This window comes from Cryptomeria japonica, chromosome 11 (genome assembly GCF_030272615.1).
Source record: "Cryptomeria japonica chromosome 11, Sugi_1.0, whole genome shotgun sequence".
NCBI classification, from domain to species: Eukaryota; Viridiplantae; Streptophyta; class Pinopsida; order Cupressales; family Cupressaceae; genus Cryptomeria; species Cryptomeria japonica.
The window spans coordinates 172,051,560-172,065,212 of record NC_081415.1 but is presented as its reverse complement, the minus strand read 5'-3'; the positions used below and the strand labels follow the sequence as shown (position 1 = coordinate 172,065,212).

At 35.5% G+C, this 13,653-nt stretch overlaps 1 long non-coding RNA gene across 1 annotated transcript; it reads left to right on the top strand.

Moving 5' to 3' along the window:
• Window positions 1-12,397: 12,397 nt before the first annotated feature.
• LOC131036990 (uncharacterized) lies at window positions 12,398-13,315 on the top strand. The gene is made up of 3 exons (XR_009104163.2): window positions 12,398-12,634; window positions 12,749-12,853; window positions 13,041-13,315. It is a non-coding gene; the product is annotated as an uncharacterized LOC131036990 (long non-coding RNA).
• The last annotated feature ends 338 nt before the right edge of the window (window positions 13,316-13,653 follow it).

Below are 13,653 nucleotides of genomic sequence, written 5' to 3'. Positions count from 1 at the left end.
ATGTGATTGATCTTGTATTGCATTGGAACAGACAAGTGTGGTTTATATTAGTAAAATGAGGGCAGAGTTTAGAAAAAAATGATGCAGAAAGCAATGAACAATATGAGTGAGTACGTTATTTCGTGGCTTTAGGTTTGATGGTGTTTATATAGGGCATGAAAAGGAATACTAGTTCATAAATATGTATGAGTGGAAAGGTATGGAATACAAATTTTAAATTTAGAGTGAAATTAATTCTTCGATGTGATATAGATAAGATTCAATAAGTTGTTACACACTTATGTAGCTTTTTTTTAAATTTTACATCTCTCTAAGTGAACTTGTAAGTGTAAACATGTGGAAAAGGATCTAAGATTGATTCTATATATATGTTTATATTATTATTCAATGAAATTTTAAGTGGGTGTCTTTAGTAAATGAATCAAATTTAATGTAACATTGTGTTTTAATAATTGAATAAAATTCATAAGAGTTATTTATGTAAAATATAAAAGTGTATTTATTTGGATTTGTTGAGAAAACCTTTGAGAAAATGGGGTTTTCTAAGAAAAGTTTAAGGAAATATTTATTTTAGGTTCGAGAACTTGAATGTCTTTATCTTTGTTTTTTCCCTGCTGCTTATAACGTGTGATCTGAACATTGGAGTATCATTGGGGAAAGTGTCATTAAGATTGAGTTGGTGTATATACCTAGTGGTATATATATGTGTGTTATGATTTAATAGTAATAAGATGATGGTGTGTGTAATGTTTTGAGAAAGACTTGTAGAGAATCTCATATAACTAGTTATATTATCTTGAGTGTTTACCTTCTCCTTGGTTTTTTCCATTTGTATTTTCCACATAAAAATATGGTATCTCTCTTATGGTTATGGATGTGTTTCATTTAATTACTATTGCATATATCATTTTTATGCTAAGGTTAATTTAGATCTAGTGATATTTTAGAATTTTAGATTGTTTCAAAAGGGAATACAAATTCACACCCCCCTCTCAATATTCTAGTTTGTTCAACAAATACAAATAAAGTCCAATTTTTTCTTTCTTGCACACCTTGATTTTATTAGAATAAAATAATATACAGTTAAATCAATTGAATCATATCTCACATAAGCGTAATATCGACATCAATATCAATAGTACACTAACCAAAATTTATTGACATCTAGTAAAACCTATTTCATTGTAATTATTAGAGATACTTTATTAAGAGTAAGGTAAATCCATACAACCCACATATAGCTCTAGTGTCCATACATGTCTTAGAATACGTCCACAATTAAGATCCCTTTTCATTTTTTGTTTATGCATGTGATGGTATGTGGGTGGGTGCGGGTGTGGGTGTGGGTGCAGTTGTGGATGTGTGTGTGTAGGGGGGGTTAAAGGGGATGGATGGATATGTATTTCTTTATAATGTTTGTGAGATTTTCGGTACTCAATTTGATTTCTAATATATAATAAGTGAAAAATATTTATCTTATGTCAAACTGTCATCATCTTATATCAATTTACTTATTTGAGTACTTTTATTCAATGTTCTTTTGTAAATGAAATTTTATAGGAGATTACAATCACTAGATGAAAATCCATTGTTTTCTATAATAGAAAGGTGAAATTTTTTTGGTTCTTAAGAGCATTCTCATTTAAGATTGCATTAGAAATTCACAAATTTGGAACGCAATTTAATTAGTTATTTATCAGTTTCATGTAGGTTGAAAGTGAAGAATGTTTAGTTGAATTGTTTCTATCAATTTTCTATTAAGTTGTTGTTGTTGTAGGTTCCTTGTTGTTCCCAATCATCCACATGTAAGTTCTAATTAAGAACTCCATTTTAAAAATAAATAATTTTATATTTAATATATTAATTTGTTAACATTATTTCACAAGATTATAAAATAAGTTATTTTAAATCCTACTATTTAATTTACTTACAATTTATTTTCTTTAATTTTTTCCAAATATTAATTTAGTTACTTATAAAAATTAATTAAAAAAAATATTACCTCAATATTTAATTTCTAGTACTATATCAAACTAATCGCAAATTGTAACATATCAATTAAAGCCGTGTACTATGAACTTAAACCAATCTCCGATTTCCTCACTCGGATTCCAGAGAACACTCTTATCAACATTATCAACCTTTTACGAGCAATTGCCATATGTATAGTCACCATGCCAAATTCAAAAACATTTTAAAAATAAAGAATCTCTACAGTGAAACAAACAATATGGTTACATAGTTCTTTCAATGAAAGGTTTAAATTATAAATATTAAGTTTTGATTTCTAGATTTAAAAATGTTAAATATTTTAAATTAATCAATATTTTTATTTAATATTACATAATAAATATTAAGTTTTGATTTCTAGATTTAAAAATATTAAACATTTAAAATTAATCGATATCTCTATTTAATATTACTAATGTACGATTTAAGAATGACGGTTGGTTCAGAAAACTCGACTCTAATAATTCTGTCTGAAAAACAATCACAGTGTCAAAAACAAAAAATTCTCACTAATACCACGTCACCCTTAGCACAAATTAAGATTTTCATTGTTACTTGTGATACCCAGATTAAGATGAGGATAGGGCTTGCAGAAGCCACTCACAATCTGCCCCTGCAGATGTGGACTCTGATACTGCTGGCAGGATTCCATGCTTGCTTATAGATTACGAAATAAGATTTAAAAAGTAATTAAAAATACAAATGAGTACGTTGTCTTAATAGTTTTGCGGTTTGATGCTGCTTATATAGGGCAAGAAAAGTGTTTTTTTCAGTGGAATATGAGTCGATAAAGGTGTATCAGTGGAAGGGAATGGAATAAAACTTTTTTCTCTTTAATTCTCCTCCAGACACAGTTGTCGTATACAGATCATTTATTCCCTGATCATTATCATCTCTTTTTTCTTATGGATTGACCAGAAAAATTCATAAAAGTTTCGCTAGTCATACCTTCATTTGTGTGGAAAAACATTGAAATAATTTCAACGTAAATTTAATCTAATATCTATGATGAACAAATCATAAATCTGATGTATTATTACTCCATGCTTATAGGAAGAGGATTTATATTTTAGTATGGTCATTTATCATATTAGCGTAATTCGAAACCGTGGAAATTAAAACATTTTCAAAAGTTTTTTGTAGATTTTAAAATATCACGTTTGTTAGAATTTCATTATTGGTTTTTCTTGGAATGTAATTGATCTCTTGGGAGGATGCCATACTTGCCTATAGTTTAGAAACTAGGACGTAAAAAGCAATGAACAATACAAATGATCGAGTACGTTGTCTCCGTGGTTTGAGGTTTGATGGTGTTTATATAGGTCAGTAAAGGAATATTAGTTCATAGAGATGTATGAGTTGAAAGGAATGGAATAAAAATTATAACTTTAGAGCGGAAAGGGATGGAATAAAAACTTTAACTTTAGAGTGGAATTAATTCTTTGATGTGATATAGAAATGATTTCGTAAGTTGTTACACATTTATGTATTTTTTTTTTAACTTTTACATCTCCCTTAGTGAACTTTAAAGTGTAAGCATGTGGAGAAGGATCTAAGATTGATTCTATATAGGTTTATATTATTATTCAATGATATGCGTATTAGGAACTTTTTAGTGGATGTCTTTTATAGATGAATTAAGTTTAATGTAACACTGTGCATTTTAATGATTGAATAATATTCATAGAATTATTTATGTAAAATATAAAAGCATACATATTTGGGTTTGTTGAGAAAACCTTTCAGAAAATGCGAAAACCCTCCAAAGGAGGTACATAGGTCCGTCCAAGATGTCGAACAAGACCATCTGACTCAAGAGTACATCTAGAATATGTGCCCTCCAATGGTCTTCCAGACACTGCCACGGCTCTAACATCTTGATACCAGGCATCCTGAGGAAGAACTCCAAGAATTCTCTCACTCAAGTCCACACCCAAGGACACTACTGCAACATCATGCTACCTACAACTCAAGGCATCTGCCACTACATTCTCTCTCCCCTGAATATAATGAACCTCAAAATCATACTCACAAAGGAATTCCATCCATCTTCGCTGTCGAGCATTTAAGTTCGGCTGCGTGAAAATATACTGCAAACTGCAGTGATCACTATGTAGCTCAAACTAATGCCCCAATAGAAAATGTCTCCATCGAACCAACACATGCACTACACCTGCCAACTCCAAGTCATGAACTGGATAGTTCAACTCATGATCCTTGAGTTTGCGAGACTCGTAGGCAACCACACGTCCATCTTGCATAAGTACTGCACCTATACCTTCTAAAGAGGCATCTGTGCATACCATGAAATCTCTAGATGGGTCAGGAACTGCCAAAATTAGAGAACTAACAAGGAGTTCATTCAAGGTATGAAAAGCTAATTCGCACTGCTCTGGCCAACTAAACTTCTTCTCTTTCCTCTGAAGAGAAGCCTATCCAAGAAAAGCTCTAAACAAAGTGATGGTAATATCCGGCCAAACCCATGAAACTTCGAACTTCAAAGACATTGGTTGGCACTGGCCAATCAACAATGGCTTGGATCTTAGAAGGATCCATGGATACACCTTCCCCGAAGACTGTATGACCAAGATAGCTCACCTCTGACCGGAAGAAATCACACTTTGCCAAGTTCGCAAAAAGCTGATTCTCCCTCAAGCACTGCAATACCTGACACAAGTGACCCTCATGTTCTTCCATAGATCTAGAATAAATCAATATGTCATCCAAGAACACAAGGACAAAGTGGTCAAGGTAGGTGTGAAAAACCCCATTCATAAGACTCATGAACATTGAAGGCGTGTTTGTCAACCCAAATGGTACCACGGTGAACTTATAGCGACCATAACGAGTACAAAACTTCATCTTATGAATGTCTGCATCATTAATGCACAACTGATGATACCCAGATTTCAGATCTATCTTAGACAACACCTTGGCTTCCTTCACCTGATCAAAAATATTGTCAATCTGAGGCAATGGATATCGGTTCTGGATGGTTACCTTATTCAACTGTCGATAATTAATGCATAATCAAAGAAAACCATCCTTCTACTTAACGAAGATAACTGAGGCACCCCAGGGAGAAACACTACGACAAATGAACCCCTTGGCCAACAATTCCTCAACCTGCAACTTCAACTCACTCAACTCCTAAGTAGTCATCCAATATGGTGCTCTCGAAATAGGTTCCGCACCAGGAACCAAGTCAATACAAAAATCTATGTCTCACTTCAGAGGCATACCAGGAATATCCAAAGGAAACACATCAGCATACTCTCAAAGAATAGGGTGACCATCACAAGTGATTTCTCGACTCTCTCCCTCATCCACATCATCAAGAGAAACTACAAAAATCTAACTCCCTTGATGCATGAACCCCCTAAGTTGCATAGTGGAAATCATACGTAAGGATATCAATCACTGAACTCCAACAATCCTCATTTACTATCATAGTTATCTAAACACTCTACTGTCTTCACACGATAGTCTACAAGAGCATTGTGAGATGATAACCAATCTATCCCCAACACAACTCCAAAGGACCCCAAGGGAATGACTCGAAGGTCAATTGAAGTGACAAAGGTTCCTAGGTCCAACACACAACTGGGAATGAAGGCATCTACAAACACTCACACACCAGTAGCTAAATCTACTTGCCACCTATCCACCTGCTTAGTAGACACAAGCCAGCACCGTTCCACAATGGATGAAGAAATAAAAGAATCTGAAGCACCGGAATCAAAAATTACAAAGATAGGAATACCACCCAGCACACCTGTAGTCTCAATCATGGTACTTTGACTCTCAGCCTGGTGGTCATCCACCACTGCAAATACTCTATGGGATCTACCTACATCCCCCACTATCGACTCTAATGCAGTTGGCCTCTGACTACCCGTCTGGTGAGGATGCTAAGGGCATTAAGCAACTTTGTGGCTAAATTGACCACAAGTGAAGCAAGATCCTCTACCAGGTCCTCTACTCCCAGATGACCCACTGGGCTTCTGAAAGCTTTCCCCACTAGGCTCCTAAAATGCACCCTAAGAGGACTGCCCTGGATAGGTCTTCCTAACCTTCTACCAGTTCCTACTCCTCTGAAACTGAGAGTTGCCACTCTGCTGTCCCTGAGACTGCTTCGGTCTTTGTGGCTACTGCTACTACTGACAACCCTTAGCGGGTTCCTGAGGACCCCTAAGAGGTGCAACAGTCTGGGACTGATTCTGTCTTCCTCTAGACCCACTGAAAGGATCACTCCCTAACTGAACTCCATACTGGCCGCCATGGGCATGGCTAAGGTTCTACTCAGCTAGTATGGCTTTCGCCATGGCTACCTCTACTGAAGCAGGCTCAAAAAATCTTAGTCCTCCACTGATGCGGTCATTAAGACCCCTCAAGAAATGTTGCACGAGCATAGCCTTATCGTTGCTGATCCTGGCATATAGTTTAAGCTCATAGAACATGTGCTCAAACTAATCTACTGACAACCCAAACTGGCACAAAGCATCGAACTCATCTGCTCGCGACTACCTCCACTAGGGTGAGAGAAATCATGCCCTGAATCTCTCCAAAATGATTTCCCAAGATGCGAAATTAATGCTCACACCAGTCCTCTCCTCGTCTAATCTCCATCAGATAGATGTGAAAATTTTGAGACACATGATAGGACATCTCACCTTGTTGTTGTTACCATATGGATACATGGCAAAACACTGATCTAAAGTGATAAGCCAGGTCTCTACCTCGAGCCTGGTATGTTTACCATGAAAGAAAGGAGAATTTGACCTCATCAAGTCCCTCATGTGCCCCATGATAGCTAGATCCTGGTCCACTAGGACCTCTATCCTTCTAGGAGATCTCTCCCTCTCTCTCTTTGGAATCTACTAAAGCAACTCCTCTACCTAACCATGGATGGGCTGATCCACCTCGAGTCTAAGGCCTAGTCTAGCTAGCACCTCCTGAAACATTTGTCGTAGCTCTTCCTGTTTAGGGAACCTACTCTCCTGAATGCAGTTTCTCCTGATGAACTGACTGATCCTAATCCACACTCACAGGAGTGGGTGGTGCCAAAGGACTATGATGGTCAGAACCTTGACCCCGTCCTCCTCCTCTACCTCTGGTGTAGCCACCAACACGGGCACCTCCCTTGGCTTTTCGAGCCATGACCTAACACTGCACAAGAGAAAAAGGTTCAGATCAAAGGCAAAGAAAGAAGCAAGGAAGTCACACCACTAAGACCTACACAAAAGGTCAAGGCAAATGGGCTCACTACAAACCCAGAGCACCCAGTGTTGCAACATGGGCTCTGATACCAAATGTAATGTCCCGCCAGGAACCCCAAAGGAGAACCCACAACAAGGGTGAAACAATTTTTATTTTTTTAAAGTATAAACATAATAAGTGCATTAACACAATATGTAGGAAAACACAAGCAAAAGACTTACACCAGAATTCCTTAAGGGATACCAATGAAAAGTTAAAACCAAAAGATAATTATGATTAATCAAATAATCCATCATTAACTCAATGATCACAAGAAGCCATATGCAATAACAAATACACCATTTAAAGATAGAAATGATACAATATAGTTCCTCTTCAATAAGCATTTACACATATCACAAAGGAAACTGATAAAAACGTCCCAAACATAGGATTACATTGCTCTTCCAATACACGGCTTCTCAATATACATATAAAGATACAACTTAACCAAATAGAAGGTTACAAAATTTCAATGATACAATGACTAGATAGGTCTCCAAATAACAATAATTTCCAAATATGAGATGAAACATGAGCCATGAACCACAAGAACACCTGAAAAGCCATTCCTTGCATGAAGGTATGAACAAAAACATCCGATGGGAACTGGAACTACCACTCGACCATGTAATTCCAAAAATGGAATCACCCCACCATGCTAGGAGATAGCTGAGGACCCTCAAACAAGCATAAGAATGACATGGTTGACAAAACAATATTACTCCATGACAGCACAGTATGACTCAACAAAAACAAGGTGACTCAATATCACAAATACACAAGTGAACCTTAAGAGAGAGTGTCATCGCATAGCTTGATAGTTAATATGGTCGGACTCCATAGGTCCCGACACCCTTCTCAGAATTATCCTGGTAACCTTTCCGAAACCTTTGACTCCAATTAAGTCTCATGCGGACCCTACCAGCTTTTTGTGAAGACAAGGTGGTCAGTTTGCCATTCCAGGCATTCTCACTACATTATGAGCCCTATACAAGCACTCACCTATGCATGAGGTACAATATCCTATTAATGTTATGAACTACCCACCTAATCAATTCATTAGATCATCAATTATTATCTGACTTTCGATGGGTCATCCTGCCTACCTTTTTGGGCGTAACCCCCATTCGAAGGCCACTCTCTCAAAGGACACTAATCAAACTTGGTCACTACACGAGGACCGTATGGTGAAGCAGACAACCATAACATTACTATTTAGAAATAAGTGGTCAAACCAAGGACATACTGACTCTTGGTTAACCATAAGGCAAAGACACTACATGATTAATACAATGAAGTCAACATATATCACTTGATCAAAGGTACCAAATACGCCACCACAGGACGAATGAACCACAGACTAGAAATAACACAATATAACTCTTTGCAAGGAAAGATAATTCCACTAAGTTCGCACTCAGACAATCTTTGAGAAAATCAACATCATAAGCACTTGCAGCATCATTGATTGAAAATTAAATAAAACACTCCTTTACAACATTCACATCTATTCAATTCCCAAATTAATATTCCATCAGAAAGAAATCCACATTAAAATCAATTGGATATAACATGAATTCTTATTAGGCATTTAATTCATTTCCAGAATACATCCAAATTTACCAATCTGAATCACTAATTCATGCCTTGATTTCCATAGATAAATTTATTAAACATATAATAAAAATAATTAGGAAATTACCATTTATATTTAGCATAACCAACTATAAAAATAACTCCATCATATACAAATTAAATTCATAGCAAACAACCAGTTTTGTACCGTGAAGGGTACAAGGTAAAGCGAGGGTCAAGACCAACCCACAGTAGTGTTGCTGCCTAAGCAACATATACTACTTGCCAGTAGTACTGCTGTTGGCTGGTAGCAGGCCTACCGACTGGCAGTGCTGCTACCACTGGTAACAGCTACCGATAGTAGTGCTACTGCCTAAGCAACAAACACAACCTGCCGGTAGTACTGCTGTCTACCAGTAGTATTGTTGTCGACCGGTAGTAGGCCTACCGACCGATAGCCCTACTACCAAACGGTAGCACTGCTACCAACCGGTAGCAGTCCTACTGATTGGTAGTGCTCCTACCGACTGGTAGCACTCCGACCGACTAGTAGTACTGCTACTATGTAGTGGTACTTTTGACCGGTAGTTCTGCTACCTGCGAGTAGCAGACAATACCAACTCACATGGTGGGACAAGCCCATCATGGAAATGGTAAAGTCCAAAAACAAAAACAATAATAGCATGCTTCCAAAGCATGAATAAACCAATAAGACATAAAATCATTTAAACATGAAAACAATTCAATTCCAAATTATTTCACAGGCACACACACATAGTGCCAAGATCTAAATTTCAAAAGGATATTTACCGGTAAGGTAAATGGTGAAATAAAACACACAAGAACCTAATAGATAACCAAATCTTGGGCAATTAGATGCTAGGGAGCACACAACAAACTAAATCTAGTTCATTCTATTCCCAATAGAAGAGGTAAATCAAGAAGTTGACTTTCAAGAACACAACATACAACAAATAGAGAAATGAACCATTTCTTCCCTATAAGCAAACATATGATATAAGATTCATAAAATCAACAACCATGGGCATTCTTTCTTCCATTCCAATCATCCCACAATAATTTACAAGGGAATTTGCATAATTTCAACACATAGGAAGCAACTAAAAATTCAAAATTAAATTTAAAACAAGAAGAGATTATCTAACCTTGAAGCAAACTAGCAAGTAAAATGATGGAAGAATCCCAATCCTTGCAAACCAAATTGAATTCTAGCTCCTCTCGAAATGATCTACCAAACCTCTCTCTAGAAATTATGCCTCTCATTCTTGTGAATTTCGAAGCATATATGGAAAAAATATATTTCAACCTAAACTTTCTAGGTTGAAAGTTTTTCCATCCAATCAGATTTAAATATTTTAAAAATTAAAAAGAAATCAGATTTACTTTTATCCAAAAACAATTCTTTTCCAACAATTAAAAAGCAAAAGTCAAATGGAAAAGTAAAAAGGAAAAGTAAAAAGGAAAAGCTTTATTTATTTTCTATTTCCAAAATAATTTCTTTCAACATAAGCATTTAACATTAAAATGGCTAGGCAATTATTTATTTCCTTCCACAAATATAATAATGCAACTTTACTCCATAAAATAAGCCATATAACCATTTAACCTAGCAAATTATTAATTAAATTAAATCAACAATCTTAGAGCATAATAATCAACTAATTACGCCAACATAAGATATCATCAACCATTTAAATAAGAGAGAACATGCAAAACGAAGGATGATCAAATGACGACTAACAAATGACCAAACCAAAGAACTATGACTCGAATACCAGCCAGACAGGAAAGACAAACGACTGACAACACTCACATGAGTGTAACTGCGAGTGAAGCTAGGGTCCAACAACTCTCTCCTCCACTCCCATCGGACATATAAGGCATGCTCAGACTTGTGAAGCCAGGTACAGACGATACCCTGTACCTACCCGATACTAGTACCTGCAATGTCCTATACCAAAGAATCCATACGAGCATATAGACAAATATTCATATATATAAACAGACACGACACACACACCGATGAAGGAGAATCGTGATGTTTCCTATCTCACTGGAGTGAGTGACGAAAAATCATCCCCTCGCATCCCAATGCACTTGCAAACATGCAACATATAAATAACACATCGCACATATAAGGTAAGAGTGTCAATCCATGACAATGATCCATAAAATAACATTAATCATAAGCACCGAGGTACTACACAAAATCATACACCATAGATCCAAATAAAGCATGAAATAACATCACATAAAATCTGAATCAATCTACAATAATGTTCCATTGAACAGTCAACTAAAGTAAATCAAAACATACAAAAAGAGACTGATCGAGGAGGGGTACTACAAATGATGTGCATCTGACACTTGTATTTAGACGAACACCCTTCTTCGCATGAGTACACTAAACCTTTTATTTTGTTTCAAAGAATTGATTCCAGATTATCCATTAGGAAAGAGATGATAAAGATCAGAGAATAAATGGTTTGTATGTTACACGTGTCTTATTCCATTCCATTGATACAACCTTTATGGACTACATTTGGCAGCAAAAATGTTAAAAATGAAATTTTTCATTGAGTGCCAAATGTTTTGAATTGACCATGCCTACAACGACTCAAGACATTACAACACAAGAACAAATTCTTGTTTTGAGGAAGTTTTGATGCATGTAAAGTTAATCTTTACAACCTTTGTTAGCATCCTTCTAGAATATGGAAAAACTAGAGCATTGGAATATGGCATGAACATCCATCATAGCATAATGAAAATGAAGTTTATATTAGATATGATATTTGGTGGGCATGTTTGTGAAATATAAGAACATGCGAATTGTTTCATAAAATTCTTGAAAAAAATTTACATAAGATTACATTATATTTCATAAAGTTGCATTATATTTGATTCTTTTTTTCATGATATCCACTAGTTGTTGAGTAAGAATAAATACTTAAAAATTAAAAAATTATATTAAAAAATACCAATAAATAATAATCAAGTGTAGAGTCTCTTAAAAAATCTGTATAAATCTTAGCTATGATTAATCTAGTAGAAATAATCCACATAAACCATAGTTTTTTAAGACATCCATATATTTATTCATTTGAACTCCTAATTTTTGAAACAATTATGTTAAATGTTGATGTGTGATAGAAAAAAACATGTCCCCTTGACTAATATCGTAAATGTGTACCTAGAATCTTTAAAACAATCTTAGCTAAAGTTTTAATGAATTTTTCTAGACTGTTCATAAGAAAAAGAGAGAATAAAAATCAGGGAATAAATGATGTGCATGTGACACCTGTTTTTAGACGACCATCCTTCTTCGCATGCTTACACTGAACTTTTTGATTTGTTTCAAAGAATTGATTCTAGTCTATCCATTAGGAAAAGAGATGATAAAGATCAGAGAATGAATGGTGTCTGTATGTTACACGTGTTTTATTCCATTCCATTGATACAACCTTGATGGACTCATATTCCTTTTCTTGCCCTTTATAAACACCATCAAAACTTAAACCGCGAAGACAACGTACTCACTCATTTGTATTATTCATTGCTTTCTACAATCTGTTTTCCTAATCTATAAGCAAGTATGGCATCCTGCCAGCAGTATCAGAGCCCACATCTGCAGGGGCAGATTATGACTGGCTTATGCAAGGCCTATCCTCATCTTAATCTGGGTATCACTTGTAACAAGGGAAATCTTGTTCCTTCTGATTGCAGGGTAACTCTTGTTGCACGTAATTCCAATGACCCAACTCAGGTATGTACTGGAATTTATGTGTATAACTGATCTGTACTTCAATTTATTACATTGATTGTGTTTGTTTGAGTGATAATTGTATTCTTTAATTGTGATTTTAATTGTGATATACAGAAGTGAATGATAGTGGAGAAAGAGAGTAGAAACGATAATGTTAGAAACCTGTGTGTCCTTGTGAACACATACACTGTACGGGCCCTTTGTGCTAAGGGTGACGAGGTATTATTGTTTTATTTTTTCACATAGTGATTGTTTTTCAGACAGAAATATTAAAGGAGTCTTCTGAATCAACTGTGTAATAATATTGGTTCACTGTAGAGATTCGTTATTTCTAAAGTGTTTTTGAATCTGGCATAGTGACTGTACATATGGTAATTGATTATAAAAGTGTGTTGTTTACTGCAAGGTTGTCCTGACCGAGTATAAAGTTGATAATATTGATAAGAGTGTGCTGTGGAGTCTAAGTGAGGACATGTGAGATAGGTTTCAGAAACTAATTAGCGCAGATGGCAAACTCTGGACTTTTGAGGCGGGTGACCAGGGCATTAAAAGTATGTTGCGGACCAGCAACGGCCAGGACAATCAGCTCGGGAAACTCCTTCCATCCTACTAAAAATATTACCATAATATATGATGTATGGAGATATATATTTGCTATTAACTAGCTTATATTTAAGGTTATGTATGTTTTTAGTCTGTAACTTTTAGGTGTAGAATTTCATCTACAAAAGAAAATTGAACAAAAAGTACTCAAAAAAGTAAATTGATATAAGACGATGGTGAATTAACATAAGGTAAATATTTTCACTTATTATATATTATAAATCAAAGTTGAGTATGCAAAATCTCACAAACATTTTAAAGAAACATAAACCTACCCACCCACACCCATGCCCACGCCCATGCCCATACCCACATCCACTCCCACCCACATACCATAACATGCATAGACACAAATTGAAAAGGGATCCTAATAGTGTGATTATTCTTAGACTTGTATAGAGATGAGAACTATATGT